Raw genomic sequence first — 24,181 nt, 5'->3', positions numbered from 1 at the left:
CGCACGCACGCACCAATACAAAGGTGCTCTTCCCCTCCCTCTCTGGAGTGAAACATTCAATGTACCAGAGGGCTTTACTTATGGATGCATTATCTATTTGGACTTCATTAGTTCCTTCATTGCTAGGGTGCTCACAGAATCTATAAAGGAAATCGTATACGGGATAAGAAGGGAAAAAAAAATGAGACATTACCCCTTTGCTCACGTGATAATATTTTCTGTTGATTTTGTTTTATATGCTTGATACAGTAGGGTGATTTTAGTTGCATGCTTCCCACTCAGTGGCAAATTCATCGGTTTTTGCAATACTGAATCCATGGCCAAGTATATATTTAATTATTTGATGCGAGATGGATGTCTGTTGAGCAAGGAAGAGTGGCTGTGCGTGACAGAAATAAATGGAGAGAAATTGTGAATGAATAAGTGATGACGCAGCCCTGAGGGGATATTCTCCCGCATTTGGTCTGATCAGCTAGTCAGGTCAGGTGCGGGTAAGGGGATGGGTCTGTTATGATGTGGCAGGGGTAAACCAGTTCTGCTGTCGGGCCCTGCTGCGGATGTCACTGATTGCATTGCGCAGTTGACCCTTGTGTGGTGTGGTGCGGTGAGGATCTGTCCGTTCTCCCCTTTGGGGCTAAGATGCGAATGAATGTGTTTAAATGGATGAGTAAATGGGGAGTGTGTCGTCCTGTCTCGGCTACCTCCCTTTCCTTGGGGGAAGCAGCCTAGGTATATAGATAGATAGACCACCAGTCTTTCTTGATCCACTCCCCTCACCATCAACCCTTTCATGGTCCGGATAACACTAGTACTCCAATTAATGCCAGACAATTTAACTCAGGTTAATGAGTTGCAAGAGCGTGAGAGTTATTATTATTGCCATTCATCCTCTCATAGATGGGAAGGTCAGTGCCAGACGATATCATTCATCTGACAGTGAGATAGAGAAGCCTGAGTATTTGTATTGTCACTATTAACCCTCGTCAGCACAGTTTTTGTCTTCCACTCGGGTCGGCACCATATTATTTTACTGAGCTAAAAGTGAGTCCCAAGATCTTGACATTATTAATCTAAGACTTTTACTGCTAAGGTGTTTTCAAAATGCCACCCCATAACACAGCCAGTGAGTCTTAGTGTGAGCCATAATGAGCCATAGTCGTAGTGTGAGCCATAATGAGCCATAGTCGTAGTGTGAGCCATAATGAGCCATAGTCGTAGTGTGAGCCATAATGAGCCATAGTCGTAGTGTGAGCCATAATGAGCCATAGTCGTAGTGTGAGCCATAATGAGCCATAGTCGTAGTGTGAGCCATAATGAGCCATAGTCGTAGTGTGAGCCATAATGAGCCATAGTCGTAGTGTGAGCCATAATGAGCCATAGTCGTAGTGTGAGCCATAATGAGCCATAGTAGTAGTGTGAGCCATAATGAACCATAGTCGTAGTGTGAGCCATAATGAGCCATAGTCGTAGTGAGCCATAATGAGCCATAGTCGTAGTGTGAGCCATAATGAACCATAGTCGTAGTGTGAGCCATAATGAGCCATAGTCGTAGTGAGCCATAATGAGCCATAGTCGTAGTGTGAGCCATAATGAACCATAGTCGTAGTGTGAGCCATAATGAGCCATAGTCGTAGTGAGCCATAATGAGCCATAGTCGTAGTGTGAGCCATAATGAGCCATAGTCGTAGGTGTTCTCAAAATGCCACCCCCATACCAGAGAGTCTGTGAGTGGTAATGCTTCTTGTGCAAGTAAAGCAAAGGGTACCAAGTTTATATTAAAAACGTAGTGGTACAGGAGCGATCGTTTCTACACCACCATAAAGCTAGTGAATATTGTGAAGCTGCCCTCTCTTCAAACTCACAGCCCCGTCTCTCATACTGTATATCTCTTCGTTCTGTCCCGTCATCTCATCCTTGGTCTCCCCTTCATCTTCTCCCCCTCCACCTCACCCACATACACTCATCTAGTTAGTCTCTCAGTCTCCATCCTCTCCTTACTGCCAAACCATCTCAAAGTATTTCTCATAACACTTTCAGTCACATCCTCAGTAACCCACAGTCCTCCTTTACTTCCTTACTTGTCTGTTTTCTCGTAATCCTGCCTTTGGTATAATCGTACGCTTGGTCATTCACACGCATTCATAAATAGTTTGCATATTATACATCGTAGTCATTCATTCGGCCACATACGTATACACAAACATACATGCATAGTACACCCATTCACTCACATTCTCGTAAATACACTTAGAGAAGCAGTTGATGTAACGATGCGATGGCACGTACACATACACGTACACACGCATACTTACATGGTTATATACATGCAAAGTCCACAGTCATTCACACATACAGATGCACACGCTTTCAAAAGTACTCAGTCCATGTGTAGGTATGATTGATTTCTAGATACCACTTTCCTAATTAACCCTCAAATGGTCGAGACAACTCTTGTAGTCTGTTACAACTAAGGCCATACTATTTTATTCAACAGAGAGTGGGTATGTAAGCCTGAGAGTAAAAAATAGAAATAAATAAAAAAATAACGTAAGTCTGGTCTCTCGTCCCAGTTTACGTCAGCCCCTCTGCAGCAAATTTACCCAGGCAGTTACTGAAATGGCGCCGAAAATTATACCTCGTGTGTATGAAGGAACCTTGCAGATCCCCCGCAACTTAGATCATCTGAGTAATGGACAGAGACAAGCAAGAAAAGAAAATGAGGGAAAAGTGAAAAAATGATAGTGGCAGACAAGGAAAAGCAAGATGAGGAGAGAGAGAGAGAGAGAGAGAGAGAGAGAGAGAGAGAGATGGCCAAGGGATGAAATAAAACACTGGAAGAACAAAGGGGAAAGAAAGGAAATGAGGGGAATGGAGGAAGTGCTAGTGAGGGGAAAAAGGGTGTTGAAGGAATTAGGAGACGAAGGGAGCCGTGCGGGGCAATAAGTTAGACAGGCACGGCAGATTGAGGCCAAGACTGAGAGGAAGGGAGCACAGACAGACCAAAGACTACTGTAAGACTTCCCGATATTTCCTTTGGACAGAGATGAATGACTTACGGAGAGATCCACATAGCGAGGGTCTGTGAGGTGGCGCCACTTGTTTAGAGGCTTGAATGATGAGTGGATGGATGTGTAGCCAATTTTAACTAATATTAATTGATAATTTTGCCTCAATTTACGTTCTCGTTCTGACGGCGGGTATAAGAAGTAATTTTTAATAGCTCTCAGTTTTGACTATCCGTCTATCGCTTTTGCATTTTGATATATACTATGGACCAAAACCATATTCGTTTCTGAAGAGGACTTATATTCATTCAATACCTTCATGTGCTCTGAAGTACGCGTCCCTAATGCAAGCCTGATGAGTGATAGACGGGAAATATGGACTAATGAAACATCTGACCAATTTCATTAATCCCAGGGAAGGCTGAAGCATTAATATTTGCCAGGAGAATTTTCTGAGTCGGAATTCACGAACGCTGAACCATAGCAATGAATTATTACCAAGAGACATTTTGTTTTCTCGTATTCTTCACGTTATTAATCACTGCAGTCTGCTTGGTATCTCGTTGGTATCTGTACGAGTTAAGATAAAAGGTAAACAAACGGTCCTATGCAGATACGAAGCTGAAGGATTTTTATGGATATGAATCCTTAAGCCCTGTCCACACGAGCGGGCAATGCCCGCGGGCACAAGCGAGCAGTTTGCCTGTTGACGGGCTCACCGCTTGTGCCCGCGGGCAAATGCATGGCGGGCAAATGCGTGGCAATTTACGTATTTGCCCGCGGGCACAAGCGGTGAGCCCGTCAACAGGCAAACTGCTCGCTTGTGCCCGCGGGTATTGCCCGCTCGTGTGGACAGGGCTTTAGCTTCCCCTCACCCCTTCCCAGCTATGGCGTTGATATTCCCGAATAATGATATTTTACTCCATCTTGTATACCCGCCGCTACGACTGAGATGGGGCCAGTCCCGTGAGCTAGGGTAGTAATAAAAGCGAAATTGTGACTCCTGAAGCTCACAGTCTGTTGGGCGAGACAAAATGCTGCAGATAAGGCCGAGCTGGGCTGATGAAAGAGCCATTAAATAGAGATAAGAATATGATAGAACGCGATAACGTGGAAACTGCGAGGAAGGTTGGCTGATGAAGGACAAAGGAGGGAAACGTATGCAACTTATGAGCTTTGAGCTCCCCCAATCTGTATTTCCCTCTGTCTGTGACCTCAATTCTTTTATACGTAGTGTGTTCAGGCATCTCAAAATAAATGGATCTTGAATTCGGCATATTTATTTATTTATTTAAGGAACAACTTTGCGGGCTTCTCATCATTAGTTGCTTCTTTGCTTTAAAAAAAAAAAAAAAAAAAAAAAAAACGCTTCATTTCTGGCCTGCTTTTATAAAGTTGGAAATTGAATGAAAAACTATTGCATATCCGTCATCATCCCTTAAAGAAAATGGTGATCGAGCGAAAAACAGCTACATATTCCTAGCTTTTATTATTTTTTTATTTGGTCAAACGAAAATCATTCATCCATACTTCCTGGTTCTCGAAAACTGCAGATCGAAGGAAACATGTACGTATATCAAGATTAAGGATTTTTGTGTGTGTGTGTGTGTGTTTTTGAAAATAATAACTCGGAAAAAATATATGCCTTCGTAGCTTTAGGCCTACCTTTCACACCAGCCTGTCAACAATTGGAAATCAAACAAAAAACTCATACAGTGCCAGCTTGTCAAAAATTGAAGATTGGACTAAAACCTTATATATATTTTTAGTTATGCAAAAATTGGAGAGTGAACGAAACAGCTGTGCATGTTTTCAGCTTTTCGAAATTTGTGGATATTTTTAACTTTCCGAGAACTGAAGCCCGAGGGAAAAACTTATGCTCAATCTGTGTTACATTTCAGACCAGCCTTCGAAACCTGAAGCTTGAACGAAAATTTTATTGACGAGTGTAATTAAGCGATGGTACTTTTTTGAGCAGCATTTTGGACTCTGAAGATTGACGAAAAATGTTCCTTATGTCAAGACCATATATATATATATATATATATATATATATAACTAAAGGGCCTCGACTGAGAGAGAGAGAGAGAGAGAGAGAGAGAGAGTAAAACAACTTAAGTACTGTGTTCCAGCTCACGTCAGACGATTTAATTCCAGTGAGTAGAGAAGCCTGAGGGTGTTATCTAATGATCAAATTCAATATTCCCTTCACCTAATCATATATTTATCCTAATTTAGTTTTCTTGTAACATCCTATCATCTCTGCTCTTAACCTGATGTAGTTTCTTGAGCTTATTTGATCGTTTCATCACCTCGTAAAATTTCCTTATCTAATTTAATCTTCTTAAGTTAATCTAATTTCAACCCAATACTCAGCCATTCGGGGCGAATAACAAAAGTTCCCTTCCTCCTTCCCGTCCCACACCAAAACGAAACCAGTAATAAAAACTACCGATACAGTCTATTAAAGTCTCCCCTTCCTCAAGCAGCCGCCACGAGGGTTGGGGAGAGGACTTTTGACCGTGACTGTACCGGCGAAACAAAGGCCAATCAGTATTAGACGTAAATATATAGCGTTCGTTCCTCCATATTCCAGTACTGAAGTGCGTTGTTTGTACACAGTTTCATCTGTCTGTCTATCAGTCCGTCTGTATCTATCTATATCTGTATCTCTCTATCCATCCATCCATCCATATATATATATATATATCAATGTGGGACTGAAACAGGGTTGTGTGATGTCTCCATGGCTGTTTAATATATTCATGGATGGGGTTGTAAAGGAGGTGCAAGGTAGGGCAGTGGATGTGGGGGTGGCTGTAATGAATGAGGGTGAGATTTGGACGATTCCTGTGTTGCTGTTTGCTGATGATACAGTATTGTTGAGTGAAGATGAATGGGAGTTGCAAGGTTTGGTGAATGAATTTGGGACAGTGTGTAGGAGGAGGAATCTGAAAGTTAATGCAAACAAAAGTAAAGTTATTGTGTTTGAGAGGAATGAAATTTCAGAATGTACAGTGAGGTTGGATGGTGAGGATATGGAGAATGTGAGTGCATTCAAGTACTTGGGTAGTGTAATGAGTAAGGATGGAACTTTGGGGGATGAAGTGCGTGAAAGGGTACGGCAGGGAAGGAAGGTTGTTGGTTCACTGAAAGCAGTGATGAGAAATAGGGAGGTGAGTATGGAAGTTAAGAAGTCACTGCATGATAGTATTGTGATCCCTACCCTGACGTATGGAAGCGAGGCGTGGACCTTACAAGAGGGGAACAAGTCAAGAGTGAGAGCAGTGGAAATGAGGAACTTGAGAGGAGCATGTGGAGTGACATGGAGGGACAGGCTGACGAATGAAGAAGTGAAGGAACGTTGTGGGGTGAATGTGGATGTGGTTGAGAAGATTAGGAGAAATACAATGAGGTGGTTCGGACATGTGGAGAGAATGGAGAATGACTGACTGACTAAGAGGGTGTATGTACTGTAGGTGAGGTGGAGGGAGGGAGAGGGAGGGGTAGACCGAGGATGATGTGGAGGGATGGAGTTGTAAGGTTTATGAGGGAAGGGGGGGTGAGTTGGGGGGAGGGTAGTCAAATGGTGGGTGACAGAGCGACTTGGAGGCGTTTTGTCTGCGGCCACCCTTTGCGGGATTAGGGCGTCGGGCTGTAGATAGATTGACAGATATATATTTATATATTTATATATGTATATCTGTATCTATCTACCTATCTGTCTATCTATATCTATCTATCTGTCTATCTGGGTGTCTGTCTGTCTGTCTATCTATCTATCTATCTATCTGTATCTATCTGTCAGTTTCTCTTATCTATCTATCTACCTATCTATCTGTCCATCCATTCATCCATCCATCCATCCATCACTGATTCTACGAGTATTTATCTATTTATCTATCAAGGCTATCTATCTATTTCTCTATCTTTCTATCTATCTATCTATCCATCCCTCCATCCCTCCCTCCATCCCTCCCTCCCTCCCTCCCTCCCTCCCTCCCTCCATCCATCGATCAATCCATCCTTCTCCATCTACGAGTATCTATATCTATCTGTCTGTCTATCTGTCTACATCCATCCATCCATCCATCTCAACGAGTATCAGTCTATCTATCTATCTATCTATCTGTCCATCGATCGATCGATCCATCCATCCACTAGTATCTATCTGTTTATCTATTTATTTACTTGTCTGTCTATCCATCCATCCATCCTTCTGTCAGTTCATCCATCCATCCATCCATCCATCCATCTCTGTCTACGAGTATTTATCTATCTTTCTACCCATCTATATCTGTCTATCTATTTATCTATCTGTCTGTCTGTCTATCTATCTATCCATCCATCCATCCGTCCGTCCGTCAATCCATCGCTGTCTAAGGGTATTTATCTATCTTTCTGCTAATCTACTTTCTTTTCAGGGAAGAGTCTTTGAGCTGGCGGAGTAGGATATTGCCTTCTTCAACGCCTTCCCTACAAGGACGAAATATACTGGTTGTTATTCAGACATTATTTTATTCTTTCTACCAACAGGCAATTTCTTTTAGCTTGGAATTATCACCTATAGTCCTTTTACATTAACTTGGCCCAGATTTTCGTCCTGTTGCTGCTGATATTACAAACCTCAGTGGCAGAATGAGAATGATCTGGCTCTACGTTCTTTATTGCATAGCATTTCTTCATTACTAGCATCATATTTTAATGTTATTCTCTTGCTGCAGCTCAGTACTATAGGTGGAGAGAATTTTGGGCCAGGTTAAAGTGAAAATGATCCAGTAGAAAAGAGGATAGACTGTATGCTCAGCGTCTTCAAGTCTCCTAAGATGAATGAAGATGTTTGGAGATAGCAGCAGTGAAACCCAGGAGACGTCATGAGTGCAAGAATTAGTGAAGATTATTTGCATCTCCTCCAGGTCAAACAAAGCCACCTAAGTTGATAAAATTCGCTTGAAGATAGCAGAAGAGAAAAATGATATGAAGAGAGAGAGAGAGAGAGAGAGAGAGAGAGAGAGAGAGAGAGAGAGAGCGTAGGCTGTTTTCACGCTGCTGAAAAAAAAAAAAAGCAAGGCACTGAAAATGACGCTGTTTTAAAGAGAGGGACTTATGCCAAACAGCGTTGTTGATTCGTAATGCCTTTCCTTTATGCATTTATTCTTCATAGTGATTTTTTTAGTTGTTTATTTAGTGATTTATTCTGCATAGTCCACATCATCATCATCTTCTGTTTCATTGAAGCAAATTACGTCAACATCTATACGATATAAAGAACATACAAAGAAAATGGTAAGATGAAATATGCAAAATGGTAAGGTGTAATGGTAAGGTGTAATGGTAAGGTGTAAATGGTAAGGTGTAATGGTTAGGTGTAATGGTAAGCTGTAAATGGTAAGCTGTAAATGGTAAGGTGTAATGGTAAGGTGTAATGGTTAGGTGTAATGGTAAGGTGTAATGGTAAGGTGTAAATGGTAAGGTGTAATGGTAAGGTGTAATGGTAAGGTGTAATGGTAAGGTGTAAATGGTAAGGTGTAAATGGTAAGGTGTAATGGTAAGGTGTAATGGTAAGGTGTAATGGTAAGGTGTAAATGGTAAGGTGTAAATGGTAAGGTGTAAATGGTAAGGTGTAATGGTAAGGTGTAATGGTAAGGTGTAAATGGTAAGGTGTAAATGGTAAGGTGTAATGGTAAGGTGTAAATGGTAAGGTGTAAATGGTAAGGTGTAATGGTAAGGTGTAAATGGTAAGGTGTAATGGTAAGGTGTAATGGTAAGGTGTAAATGGTAAGGTGTAATGGTAAGGTGTAATGGTAAGGTGTAAATGGTAAGGTGTAATGGTAAGGTGTAAATGGTAGGGTGTAATGGTAAGGTGTAAATGGTAAGGTGTAATGGTAAGGTGTAAATGGTAAGGTGTAATGGTAAGGTGTAAATGGTAAGGTGTAAATGGTAAGGTGTAATGGTAAGGTGTAAATGGTAAGGTGTAATGGTAAGGTGTATATGGGAAGGTGTAAATGGTAGGGTGTAATGGTAAGGTGTAAATGGTAAGGTGTAAATGGTAAGGTGTAATGGTAAGGTGTATATGGGAAGGTGTAAATGGTAGGGTGTAATGGTAAGGTGTAAATGGTAAGGTGTAAATGGTAAGGTGTAATGGTAAGGTATAATGGTAAGGTGTAATGGTAAGGTGTAAATGGTAAGGTGTAATGGTAAGGTGTAATGGTAAGGTGTAATGGTAAGGTGTAAATGGTAAGGTGTAATGGTAAGGTGTAAATGGTAAGGTGTAATGGTAAGGTGTAATGGTAAGGTGTAAATGGTAAGGTGTAATGGTAAGGTGTAATGGTAAGGTGTAAATGGTAAGGTGTAATGGTAAGGTGTAATGGTAAGGTGTAAATGGTAAGGTGTAATGGTAAGGTGTAATGGTAAGGTGTAATGGTAAGGTGTAATGGTAAGGTGTAAATGGTAAGGTGTAATGGTAAGGTGTAAATGGTAAGGTTTAATGGTAAGGTGTAAATGGCAAGGTGTAATGGTAAGGTGTAAATGGTAAGGTGTAATGGTAAGGTGTAATGGTAAGGTGTAAATGGTAAGGTGTAATGGTAAGGTGTAATGGTAAGGTGTAATGGTAAGGTGTAATGGTAAGGTGTAAATGGTAAGGTGTAATGGTAAGGTGTAAATGGTAAGGTGTAATGGTAAGGTGTAAATGGCAAGGTGTAATGGTAAGGTGTAAATGGTAAGGTGTAATGGTAAGGTGTAAATGGTAAGGTGTAATGGTAAGGTGTAAATGGTAAGGTGTAATGGTAAGGTGTAAATGGTAAGGTGTAATGGTAAGGTGTAATGGTAAGGTGTAAATGGTAAGGTGTAATGGTAAGGTGTAATGGTAAGGTGTAATGGTAAGGTGTAAATGGTAAGGTGTAATGGTAAGGTGTAAATGGTAAGGTGTAAATGGTAAGGTGTAATGGTAAGGTGTAATGGTAAGGTGTAAATGGCAAGGTGTTAATGGTAAGGTGTAAATGGTAAGGTGTAATGGTAGGGTGTAAATGGCAAGGTGTTAATGGTAAGGTGTAATGGTAAGGTGTAATGGTAAGGTGTAAATGGTAAGGTGTAATTGTAAGGTGTAATGGTAAGGTGTAATGGTAAGGTGTAATGGTAGGGTGTAAATGGTAAGGTGTAAATGGTAAGGTGTAATGGTAAGGTGTTAATGGTAAGGGGTAAATGGTAAGGTGTAATGGTAAGGTGTAATGGTAAGGGGTAAATGGTAAGGTGTAATGGTAAGGTGTAATGGTAAGGTGTAATGGTAAGGGGTAAATGGTAAGGTGTAATATGCCAAATGAGTCGGGCAGGAAGCGGTGTTACAAAGTCTCCTGAGTCACCTGAACGGCCCAGACTTTTTTATTTCGAGATTCTGTAGCCAAGGAACAGGACGGAAGGCTGATGAAAGTCACACACACACACACACACACACACACACACACACACACACACACACACACACACACACACACACACACACACACACACACACACACACACACACACACACACACACACTCTCTCTCTCTCTCTCTCTCTCTCTCTCTCTCTCTCTGACGACGACGACGACGACGATTGATAATTGGTTGATTGTTATTGCTGTTGATGATGATGATGATGATGGAGGAAGACGAGGAGGAGGAAACACCCTCTGCCTCCCCTCCTCTCCCCAAAGTGGCAGGTTATGTGTACCTTGAAATATTCCCTCCAAAGAAACCCCGGAGACACAGAGGCTGGAGGTATGGAGGGAAGAGAGGAGGTAGGGAGAGGGGGAGAACGAAGACGGAAGGGAGAAGTGGGGATGTAGGGAGAGAGAAGGAGGGAAGAAGAAAAGGGAGAGAAATGGGAAATTGGGATGGAGAGGGGGAGAAAGAAAATGGAAGAAGCCAAATAGGGAGGGAGACGGGGAGGTGGGGTGGAGTGGAGAGGAGGAGGAGAAAATGAGCAGAGGGAGTGTAGGGAGAGAGATAGAGGCAGGACGCAAAGGGGAAGAGAAGAGAAGGGAAGGAAAAGAGGAGAGGTAGGGAGAGAGATTGGGAGGTAGAATAGAGAGGGTGATGTAGATGGATGTAGGAGAAGGGAAAGTAGGAAAGGGTGAGGCGAAAGGAGTGAAAAAGGGAAAGGGAGATAAGGGTGGGATGGAAAAATGGAGGAAAGGGTAAGAAAGGGTGTAAGGAACGGCGAGGGGGAGGAGAGGAAGGGAATTAGACTGAGTGTGGGACAAGGGGAAGAGGAAAGAGAGGGAAGGATGGGGAAGAGAAGAGGGGAGTGGAGAGAGGGAACTGATCAAGGAAAGGGTAAAGGAGGAAGTAGGAAGAGACATAGGAAAAAGGAGGTGAGGGGCGAGAAACAAAGGAGGAAAGGGAAAGAAAGAGAGAAGAAGTTAAGATGGAGGAGGGAGAGAAAGGAAGAGGTTAAGGGATGGGACATGGGAGAGGAGGGGAGAGGGGGAGGTAGGATGACAAGAGTGAGGCAGAAGGGGGAAGAGAGAACAGGAGAGTAAAAAGAACGAGGAAGAGGGGAAGGAAAGAGGCAACAGCAGAGAAAGAGGAGTGGGGAAAATAATGGTGGTAAGGATGGAAGAAGGGAAATAGTGAAGAAATAAAGCGAGGAAAGAAAAGGAGGAAGAGGAGGAGAGGATATGGAAGGGAGGGATGAGGGAGAGAATGGAGGGGGCCGAAAGCAGAGAAGGAGTAGGGGAAGAAAGTAGGTAAGGATTACACAGGATTACACAGGAAAGCAAACAGCAACAGACCTTATGGTCCTTTCGAGGTTGCTTGTTAGAGAAAACTATGACTACAAGATCTAACTCTACATGCTGAAGGATAAGGATAGTAAAGCAAGAAGGCTCCCCCCACCACCAAACCCTCCAGGAAAAAGTGAGAAAAACCACCATGCAGCATGGAAAAACTGACATGGAAATTTTATAGGAAACACTGGAAAGGAAAAGTCACATTCTATAATACTTTATCTATAAGCTACCCGATAGAGTAACCTGAAAGAGAAAGTAAACAAATAAAATAATAGTTACGGCATGACATTATAAACCGGTACATTGAGTTAATGGGAAGTCTGTGGACATAACGTGGAAGCTACACACTGCACAGTGTGGATGTTTAGGGGTGGTGTGGCAGCCTTGCCTGGCGCTTTTAAGGTAGGCAGCAGTCAATCAGGCCCAAGCTCCGTTTGCTCCACTGAGACAAGGAACTCTCCCCTGTGGGACAAGTACACAAGTTTCATCCTGAAGCAGTGACCCCTGGTACATTAAAAAAATCCCGATGGTGGTCACTTGACTAACAGGGACCCTCAGTGATCCACAGCCCATCACAGGTCGAAAGTAAGAGTGGTGACCGTTAACTCAGGGTTATCTGTGCAGATCCTAATCTGTGCTTATATTGCTTTCTTTGCATTGGGGAGATTGAAAAATATATAAGACGGGTGTCTTAGATAAAAGGGGACTGCACAGTGCACAGTGTGGATGTGCAATGCACAGAGTGGATGTTTAGGGATGGTGCGGCAACCTTCCCTGACGCTTTTAAGGTAGGCAGCAGTCAATCAGGCAATAGCTCCGTTCACTCCACTGAGACAAGGAACTCTCCCATGTGGGACGGTACACAAGTTTCATCCTGAAGCAGTGAGCCCTGGTACATTAAAAAGATTCCGATGGTGGTCACTTGACTAAGAGGGACCCTCAGTGATCCACATCCCATCACAGGTCGAAAGTAAAAGTAGTGACCGTTAACTCAGGGTTATCTGTGCAGATCCTAATCTGTGCTTACTGTATAATACCTCATTTGCTTTGAGTAAATCAAAAAACGTATAATGACGTGACGTGACGCTATGTTAAGTTTACGGGGTGTCCTGTAGACACGAGGGGATTGCACAGTGTGGATGTTTAGGGGTGGTGCGGCAGCCTTGCCTGGCGCTTTTAAGGTAGGCAGCAGTCAATCAGGCCCTAGCTCCGTTCACTCCACTGAGACAGGGAACTCTCCCATATGGGACAAGTACACAAGTTTCATCCTGAAGCAGTGACCCCTGGTACATTAAAAAAATCCCGATGGTGGTCACTTTACTAACAAGGACCCTCAGTGATCCACAGCCCATCACAGGTCGAAAGTAAGAGTAGTGACCGTTAACTCAGGGTTATCTGTGCAGATCCTAATCTGTGCTTATATTGCTTTGTTTGCACTGAATAAATTGAAAATGTATAATATCGTGACGCAACACTATGTACGGGTACATTGTTTACGGGGTGTCTTGTAGACTAAAGGGGCATGAACTTACATGTACCGTAGCTATAAAAGCAAGTTATTCGGACAGAAAATGAGTCAGCTGAGGATTCTCGTGCAAATACTTGTCTAATTTGTTTTTGAATGTCTCAATTGAGATACTGTTCACGGTATCTGAGGGTAATCTGTTCCAGGATGGAGGGGGTGGAAGAGAAGGGTGGGGAGACTGGAGGTTAGGGAGGAGAAGAGGGAAAAGCAGGAGGGGAGAGGACGTAAGGAGGGGGGAGGATATGCACTGAGGGGGGAGGAAGGGTAGATAGAGGAGAAGGGGGGGGGGTGGCGGGTAAGAAACCCTGAATGCAATGGTCGAGGGGATAGCAGGGGAGAGACGGAGGGAGGAAGAGGGGAGGAGAGGAAGGGAGGGAAGAGGAGATTTGTGAATGGGGGAGAGGGAGATGGTAGGGTGGGGAAGAAGGGATTAGGGCATCAGCAAGAACCCTGAATACACAGTACCAAGAGGATTGGGAGGGGGGACCGGGGAAAGAGGGAAGAAAGATGGAGAGAGGGGGAAGAGGGGAGTGAGGGGAAGGGGAAGAGGGGACTGAGGAGGGAGAGGAAGAGGAAGGAATGAGTGAGAAACCTGGAAACAGTAGTCATGAGGAGAAGGATGGGGTAAGAGGGAGAGGAGGAGGAGGAAACGAGAGAATGGGGGAGTGGGGAGTTGGTGAGAGGATGGGGAGACTTGAAGAAAGCAGGGGCGAAGGAAATGGGGAGAAGGGAGAGGGAAAAGAAAAGAATCTGAGAGGGGAAAAGGGGAAACTAGAAACACAGCTGAGAAAGTGAAGGAAGAGCAGGGAAGAGGATGGGGGAGGGTGAGAAGGGAAAGCTTGGGATGAGGGGAAGAGATGTATGTAGGGGGAAAGAGAGGAGGTAGAGAGGGGGAAAGAGAGGAGATAGAGAGGAGGTAGGGAGGTGGAAAGAGAGGAGGTAGGGAGGTGTAAGGAGAGTAAGTAGGGAGGTGGAAAGAGATGAGGTAGGGAGGTGAAAAGAGAGGAGGTAGGGAGGTGAAAAGAGAGGTGGTAGGGAGGTGAAAAGAGAGAAGGTAGGGAGGGGGGAAGAGTGAAGGTAGGGAGATGGAAAGAAAGAAGGTAGGGAGGGGGAAAGAGAGGAGGTAGGGAGGGGGAAAGAGAGGAGGTAGGGAAGTGTCAAGAGAGTAGGTAGGGAGGTAGAAACAGAGGAGGTAGGGAGGGGAAAAGAGAGGACGTATGGAGGTGGAAAGAGAGGAAATAGGGAGGGGGAAAGAGAGGAGGTAGAGAGGTGGAAAGAGAGGAGGTAGGGAGGTGGAAAGGAAGGAGGTAGGGAGGTGAGAAGAGAGGAGGTAAGGAGGGGGAAAAGAGGAGGTAGGGAGGGGGAAGAGAGGAGGTAGGGTAAGGGAATAGAGGAGGTAGGGAGGTGGGAAGAGAGGAAGTAGAGGAGGGGGAAGAGAGGAGGTAGGGAAGAGGGTAGAGAGGAGGCAGGGAGGGGGAGAAGGAGGAGGCATGGGCTAGAAGTCCTGAATATAATGGCCGAAGGGTGGAGATGAGAAGAAAGGAGGGGGGGAGAGAGGATGGAAGAACAGAAAGGAAGAGGGAAGAGGGGGAAAAAGAGAGGAAAGAGATTGGGAAGAAGCAAGAACTCATAATCAAGGAGAAAGGAAGGGGATGAAAGGGAAACATGGGGAGAATGAAAGGGAGGAAGGGAGGATTGGACGGGAGAGGGGTGAAGGAGAGGAGAAAGGGGGGGAACGGGAGGGAGGTGGCAGATGGAGGGAGAGACACATCAAAGAAATATGTAAATCGAAAGACAAGGGCCCTTCTTCCACGGAACCGCCATCACCACAAGATCCACAAAATCTTGAAGATCCCAAGTTGATGGAATCTGGCAGGGAGGGGGAGAGTCGGTAGAGGGGAAAGGGGGAGAAGGGAAGAAGTAGACGAAGAGGGCAGCGGAGGGGGAAGGGACAGGGGCAGGAGAGGAGTTGGTCTGGAGGGGGGGGACAGAAGGGGTCGAGGACAAGGTGGGAACATGGTGATAAACGAAGCTGTGATTTTGTTGAATGCATATTTTCCTTTGCAGAATTTATTATTTACAGACTTCTTTCTTTTTCGTGCATATGCACTCGTACTCACGCGGGTACACACATAAAAAACAACATAAAACGGAAAGACACACACACACACACACACACACACACACACACACACACACACACACATGAATACAGAAGTAGACAGCAAACCAGAGAAACAATACGTAATATCAAAAGTGACATGCCGTCTGAAAGCACTGGTAATCTATGATATTGGCAGTACCTTGTTTCATATGCACAGAAGCGAAATGTAGACATCAGTTTAGTATTTGAGGGAGGGGGTTGCTTATTAGTATAAAATAAGATAAAGCTGATTTATTTTTTAACTCGAAGTGAGCTATCATGACTTAGATGATACGTGAATGGCTGTGTGTCACTGCTTCGAATTAGTCTTATATGTGTGCTCTCGTTTTCTTTGTTTCTAGATCCTACCTAACATCATCTCTTCGGTAAAAGTTAGAGTTGGAATGATGATGACTGACTGATTGATTGACTGACCATCTTAAAACTGGCGGCACAACTGCTAGGGTGTGATGATGATGATGATGATGATACAGTACAGAGTGCAGAACAACACTGGCTACGCAAAAAGGAAAGCACAGCCTCATATCGTGCGAGGTTCCGGAAATATGTATGGTGGTATGGATGTATGGATGTATGTCCAGTAAGTCTGGCCATGGCGACTCGTTACTACTACTCTTCTCTTTAATAGGTTTCCAGCGTTATAGGAAATGCGTGGCTTGATATTCAATGTAGTCACCTGAAAACCTCGCAACAATGAATGAATGGATGGGTGGCGCCTCACCCGTGTGGCAGAAGTAGGTCAGTCAACTTCAGTACTAAATTGTGGTGATTTGTAATTCAACGACGCTGTTTTGAAGTCTCCATGGTTACTAGTCAAATAAACCCTTCAGTCTGACTATACTTGGCTATCAGCAAACTCACTTAAAGTCTCCTCTTCCACTCTTCAGGTGCGAGGGTGACGTGGCTTTATTAGAGATAGATAGATAGATAGATAGATAGATAGATAGAGAGAGAGAGAGAGAGAGAGAGAGAGAAAGAGAGAACACTAAATTCTCCCAACAAGCCCTCATAGCAAACTCTCGTCATTCACTCTACAGATTCCATTAGAAAAAGGAAACACCCTATAACTCCCTCAGGTAAACTTTTCCAATAACCCCCCCCCCCCGTCTTCCTCTCTGCAGGTGCCATCTTTGACCGTGACTCAAGGGACATACAGGGCGCCTTCCTCCACGCCATCAAGCAGTACAACCAAAACTACACCAGCCCCGGACTCGAGTTACACGCCTTCGTCGATATTATTAGCACTGCCGATGCCTTCAAGATCTCCAGACTGAGTGAGTGTTCGGCTTTGTATCCTTTTGAGTTTGTTCGTATATATTCTCTTGAGTTAATGTGATTTTTGGCTTTGTTCATAATTTGTAAATATGAGTCTTTGTTGTGATGTTGTAGTTTTTAAACTGAGTTTTTAGATATTTTTCTATGAGTTTTGAACGATTTAACTCCATCTTGGAAAGTAACTCCGGCTTGTGTTGTGTTTATGATAAGTGGGTGCATAAGACATGTAGTGGTATTATAGGTTGGCTGCGAAATAATGCCGATTTCTTGTGTGTCGGGGAGAGCATGTAGAGATTGTCATACGTGAAAGGATTGACAGTGCTAGAGAGTCTCTTGAGTGTGCGAAAGAGTTTTGTTATTTGGGGACATGTTATGTGATGGAAGTGGTGTTTGAACTAGTTCTCTGGCTAGGGTAAGGAGTGTTTGGAGAAAATTCAGGGAGCTGTTGTTTCTCCTAACACCGAGAGGGCTATTCTTCCATGCTGGGGGATCCTTGTATGCGGCATATGTTAGGAGTGTAATGCTGTTAGGAGGAGGTAGTAAAGGAAGAGGATATTTGTAGACTCAGACGTACAGAAACATCATTGATTAGGTGGATGTGTAATGTGTCACTGAATAAGAGGCTAGGGTAGGGGAGGGGATTAGGATGACGATTGAAGAGTTGAGAGGAAGGATGGGACTTGAATATATTTGCGTTGTGATGAGGATGGGTAGATTGAGACTGTTTGGGCATGTTGAGAAGATGGGAGATGACGCAAAGGGCAGAACAAAAAAAATCGGGATGAGATCATAGTGTGTGACCTCAAGGATATGCGACTGAACAGGGAGGCTGCCAGAGATGGAACGGTGTGAAGAGCAGCCATTGGGTGACCAAGGCGGCCGCATGCAAGCATATTAGGGCCTTTGTCAATGAAACTAAACGAAACAATTCAACGCTGTTCAACCCGGGAACAATGGTTTGGTTACATTCTTGCAGCTTTAATTCTGATGACGATTTTGTTATTTAGGCTGTGGGGGTTGGGGTTTCGATTAATTTATGCCTTCCTTTAACCCCTTCGACCCGAAGACGGCATTTTATATTCTCGCTGTCTCTGGCTATTGTTCAGGCTAATTTAGATATGACCATCTTTAGCTTCCGCGTTATTGGAGGTCTTTCGTAAGCTGAATATAATCGTCCATCGATAACAAGAATAAGCAATAGAAAAAAGGAAAAAGAAAGACATCGCTGGTATGCGAAAGATATACGATCTCGATTTTTTTGTTTTCTGTATTCTCAATTTTCGAAGGATTTGTGACTCTTCTCAAGCTCTGCAGATTAAGGGTCTCAGTGCAAGTGGCTTTGGGGTTTTCCTGACACCTCTTCCTTAGCGATTTATTCTGCCCCATACACCTCCGTACCATGTTAGTGATGCAAATCATGTCGATATTTAAACAGTATAGGTAACATACCAGAGAATACACAGGTGTAGTATGCTTAATAAATTGCTGTGAAAAAGGACGTAACACCTCTTCCTAAGTTATTTATTACTGGATAAGTCTAGTTAATAAATTGCTGTGGAATGGGTCTTAACACCTCCTCCGAAGCGATTTATTATTGGATACGTCTAGGTATTAGATTACTGTGGAAAGGGCCCTAACACCCCTTCCTTAGCGAGGATGCTTCTAGATAATAGTTTCCTATGCTATTTTTGCAGAAAATGGCGGAGTTTGAAGGAATTATGTTACATAGAAGTGGACAGCAAACAACATAAATAGCTTAGGAAACGGTGTTAGGGAGTTTCTTTAACAGGCGAGAATACCGGCCGTAGTGTCAGATAATGTTATAACCTATTTTAAGATAGAAAATATAATTGCTCAGAAAACACAATTGCACGCTATTCTTGTGTGCGTTTCCCATGACTGACCTCTTTATTTTGATGTACGTTATTTTTTGTTCTCCTCTCTCTCTCTCTCTCTCTCTCTCTCTCTCTCTCTCTCTCTCTCTCTCTCTCTCCCATGACGTTACGGTGACATGTGAGAATTGTATTCACTTTCAGCACGATTTAGAAGACAATACTCCTTTTACTCTACTTTTACCTAAAATCACCATCTCTCCATCTTGAATCCTGAGTTGTAACAAGAGATAAACACTGAAATATCATGCTAGCCACGAAGTGCAGTGGAAATAATGTAGAGCGGTAGTATTGTGTTTTTGTGCCACTGTGCTATGTGGAATAAGCTGCAAAACGACGAAAATCTGGGTCAAGTTAACGTGAAGAGACTAGAGAAGGCACTCATAAACTGAATACAAAATGAAAATATGGCGGAAATGGTGTGTCAAATATAAGTAATTTTTTATCAGTTCCTATAAGACCCATTGCAGGGATGAATCTTCCGTACAGAGGAAGAGAAGAGCTGCCTGAATACACTCTCCTCTATGCTGGCCTCGTCTAGTGGGCTTAGGGTTTGTGTGTAATGAGAGTAATGTTAGTAAATGGTTGAGCTTCGTAATGACAGAGACAGACAAACTGACAGAATTGGTTTGTGTGTGTGTGTGTGTGTGTGTGTGTGTGTGTGTGTGTGTGTGTGTGTGCACGCAGCCTCGAGGAAATATATCATTCTTATGTGACAAAATCATAAAGGCAAAGTATTGCGAGGGGTACTGGTGATGAAAATTCTTCAATCCGGCTCAGTTTAAGTGGGATATCAGATAGTGTGGGAGAGGCGGGTTTTTAGAGCATCTGTGACGGAGGAGGATTTGGAAGCTGCTAGTCGTTCGTCTGTGTCCTTCCATCAGACGTCAGTGAAGAGGTAGAGAACACATCATTCCACCATTAAATTTTCCTAGACACTGTTTCTCCTCTTCCGTTTTTTGGCACCTTGCATGAAGTATTAAAGTTGATTTCGTGAAACTTTTTATTTCGTTGTCTGTTTCCTTCCCTCTGGCGTCTCTGAATAGATAGAGATTACGTCATTCCAAAATTTTCAAGACAATTTTTTCTGTTTCTAATCTTACTGCTTAGCATTATATTTCTCCATTTTTTTTTCTTTTTGCATCACGACATAGGATAAATTTATGAAAGCTGTTAGATCCTTTGGGTATCTCTTTCATTCCATCTTGCGTCACTGAGTAGGGAAAGAATACATAGTTTTGTCATTTTAAAGGGAATTTTCTATTTATCTATCTATTGCCACGCGCCTTAATCCCGTTTGGGGTGGCCACAAACAAATCGCCTCCAAGTCGCCCTGTCCCCCGCCATTTCACTGCCCTGCTCCCAACTAACACCCCCCTCTCTCATATACCTCTCCACCCCATCCCTCCATCTCATCGTCGGCCTCCCCCTCCCTCTTCCCCCCTCCACCTCACTCACATACACTCTCCTCGTCAGTCTTTCACCCTCCATCCTCTCTACATGGCCAAACCACCTCAGTGTGTTCCTCATAACGCTTCCTATCACATCCACATCCACACCACAACGCTTCATTATATCCTCATTCGTCAGCCTGTCTCTCCATGTGACTCCACATGCTCCTCTTAAATAACTCATTTCCACTGCTCTCACTCTTGACTTGTGTCCTTCCAACAACGTCCAAGCTTCACTTCCGTACGTTAGAGTTGGTATCACAATACTGTCATGTAGTAACTTTCTCACTTCCATGCTCACTTCCCTGTTTCTTATCACTGCTTTCAAAGAACCATCAACCTTTCTTCCCTGATGTACCCTTTCAAGCACTTCACCCTCCAAACCTCCATCCTTACTCATCACACTACCCAAGTACTTAAACGTACTCACATTTTCCAGTTCCTCACCATCCAACCTCGCTGTACATTCACTGACTTCACCTCTCTCAAAGACCATCACTTTACTCTTCCCTACATTCACCTTTAGATTCCGTTTCTTACACACTCTCCCAAACTCATCCACCAAGCCTTGCAGCTCCCCTTCTTCTTCACTCAACAACACAGTATCATCTGCAAACAACAGTACAGGGAGTTTCCAAACACTATCCTCTCTCACCAGGGCCACTCCAACATCCACTACCCTACCTTGTACCTCTTTTATTACCCCATCCATGTACAGATTGAACAACCATGGAGACATGACACATCCCTGTTTCAACTCAACTTTCAAAGAGAAAAATTCACTTAGTTCACCATCCACACGCACTGCAGTCTTCGCACCATCGTACATACTCTTCACAGCATTCAACAACTTCCCATCTACTCCATATTTTCTTAATACTTTCCACAATCCTTGTCTATCCACCCTGTCATATGCTTTCTCCATATCCATGAAAGCCGCATCCAACTTCTTTCCCTTCTCTAGAAACTTTTCCACTAAAGATCTAAGAATGAGTATCTGATCTACACAACCTCTTCCCTTCCTAAAGCCTCCCTGTTCTTCTCCAACTAATCTCTCTGTTCTTTCTCTAACTCTGTCAGTAAGTATCCTACCATACACTTTTCCTATTATACTAAGAAGACAAATGCCCCAATGATTACCACACACTTCTTTTTCCCCTTTTCCTTTGTACAAGTGAATAATTATACCTGACTTCCAATCCTCCGGGACTCTACTTTCCTCCCAGGCCAATCTGCACATCGTCCACATCCATTCTACTACTATCTCTCCCTCATGCTTCAGCATTTCACCACACACTCCATCAATTCCTGGGGCTTTCCCCGATTTAACTTTCTTCATTGCTTCCACAACTTCCATCCTACTGATTTCTCCCTGTCTTCTCACTCCTAACCAAGCCATTTAGACTCGCATTACTTCCATCCTCTATATTCAACAGTTCCTTAAAGTGTTCTCTCCATCTGCTCACTTTTTCTCCCTTCTCCACTAGTAATCTACCATTTTTATCTTTCACTCCCCTGCTAACTTCACTTCCACCCTGTTTACTCTTTTCACCTCTTTCCAGAAAATTTTCTTACAGTCCTTCCACTTTACACTCAAATTCCTTTCAAATTCCTCATCCACTCTCTTCTTACTCTCTCTTACTAATCTTTTCACCTCTCTCTTTCTTTCTACATATAACTCTCTCTTCCGCCTCTCAACTTCTTCCACGCCCCTATTTCTCATCCATTCATTGTATGCTTTCTTCTTTTGTGCCACAGCCTGTCTCACCTCTTCAGTCCACCACGCTGTTCCTTGCACCCCCCTCCGTCTTCTCTTCCTTCCATACACCACATCACATGCTGCACATATTTCTTCTGTAAGTATCCTACACACACCTTCCACGTCTCCCATCTGCTCCAATTCATATTTGCCCAACCGTTCCTCCACTTCTCTCTTATACTCTGCCTTTTTCTCATCCTCTTGTAACCTTTCCACTCTCCTTGCAACTACTCCTTCCTCTCGTCTTTCCCTTCTTCTATTCCTCCATCTTACTTGAATCCTAATTCTGGCCACCACCAAGTAGTGGTCAGAAAATCCACTCCCCCAACCTCTATAAGCTCTTGCATCCATTACACATCTTCGCATCCTTTCATCCACACACACATAATCAATCATTGCCTTCCTTTCATTCAGTTCACCACCCACCCTTCTCATCACTCGCCATGTATACCTGTGGATCATTTTATGCCTGAAGAGGGTATTGGCTATCACCAACCCCCTCCCAGCACAAATGTCCACTAACGCACTCCCATTCTCATCTATCTCAGCAGGCACACCCCACTCACCAACTATTCCATCCACCTTCACATTCCCAACTTTACGATTCATATCACAGATCAAAAACACTCTCTCATTCCTTCCAGACTTTTCCATGCACACTTCTACATTTGTCCAGAACTCTTCTCTCACTCTTCTAGCACGATCTTGCGTTGGCGTATACACACACACAAACTCCCACATTTATATTCCAACTTTCAACTTTACCCACACAATCCTTGATCCAAGTGATCCATACTGTCTTATGCTCTTCTTCCATCTTTTACTCACAACTATACACACTCCTTCCTTTGCCCTCTCATTCTCACCTACTCCTGCACATATACCCCATCCATACTCCCATTCTCTCACACTTTCTCCTCTCCATTTTGTTTCAGTTATTCCACATACATCCACTTTCGCTCCCTCAAGCACCTGCTTTTTATATTTTTAAATTTTCCCATCTCACTTATGTACATCACGTCTTGAGGAAGATGTTCGCTTGTTTATCTTCATTTGTCGTCGATAAGTAGGGAGAGGGTACGTCATTCTTACAAGACATTCTCTCTCTCTCTCTCTCTCTCTCTCTCTCTCTCTCTCTCTCTCATTAAGAAAGAAAATAAACTTCATAATCTCACTCTTAAACGTGCTTCTATTATCCTTGTCAGTCCCTCTCTGTAGGTTAATAAAGTTCCTCAAGTTCACGCCACAAGTAACCTATATATTTTACTCCTGCTTCCCCTACACGGCTTTATCTGGCTTTACCACTTGATCCACATGATTATCTTGTCTGTTAGACTCTTGCTGCTTAAAGAATATTGGACACTACCTGGGAAAGGCCCATCTAGGAGGAAGTACTAATGGATTGGCCTATATTCTCTAGTTCGAAAGTCCGTTTTAAACTTCTGTCTGCCTGTCTGTCTATCTGTCTATCTATCTATCTGTTTATCTGTCTCTGTCTATCTTTCTGTCTATCTATCTATCTATCTATCTACCTATCTATTTATTACGAGACGCTGTAATTCCGTGAAGGGTGGGCACAAGGGAATCGCCTCCACGTCTCTCTCCCTCCAACTCATACCCTCTCCCTCTCATATCTCTCTTCATACCATCCCTCCATCTCATCTTCGGCCTCGCCCTCCTCCTGACTCGCATACAGTCATCTAGTCCGTCTCTTAATCTTCATCCTTTCCAGTCTCCACAGGATCAAAGCATCTCCGAGTATTTCTCTTAAAACACTGAATCGCACCCACATCAACACCACAGTGCTCTTCTACTTCCTTCAGACTTCCTTCTCAATGAATTTTTTGTCTAAATATAGGCCAGAGAAAGGGATGGGGGATGGAGTTATCCCCGTACCCTGAAGATTGGGTCTATGAATGTGCGTGGATGTAGTACGATTGAGGCTAAAAGGGAGGAGACTGGGAGAATGTTTGTGAGAAGAAAGTTGGATGTGTTAGCTTTGAGTGAAACGAAGATGAAAGGGAAGGGGGAATCTATGTTTGGAAGTGTGAATGGAAGATTGTCAGGTGTTGATAGAGGAAGGGCAAGAGAAGGTGTGGCCTTGTTAGTGAGTCCGGAAGTACAACATTGTGTGATTGAATGGAAGGAGGTGTCATCGAGACTGATGTGGGTGAAAGTGAAATTTGAACGTGATTTGTGGGTGTTTGTGAGTGCATATGGGCCTGGTAGTGAAAGGGATGAAGAAGAGAGGGAGTCTTTCTGGAATGATGTTGATGAGTGTCTGCAGAGGTTTGGAGCGAATGTGAATGTGGTAATGATGGGAGATCTGAGTGCTAGAGT

This window comes from Coenobita brevimanus, chromosome 1 (genome assembly GCF_032717465.1).
Source record: "Coenobita brevimanus isolate Jiangsu-jjx chromosome 1, ASM3271746v2, whole genome shotgun sequence".
Taxonomy (NCBI): Eukaryota; Metazoa; Arthropoda; class Malacostraca; order Decapoda; family Coenobitidae; genus Coenobita; species Coenobita brevimanus.
Note: the sequence above shows the minus strand (reverse complement) of the source record.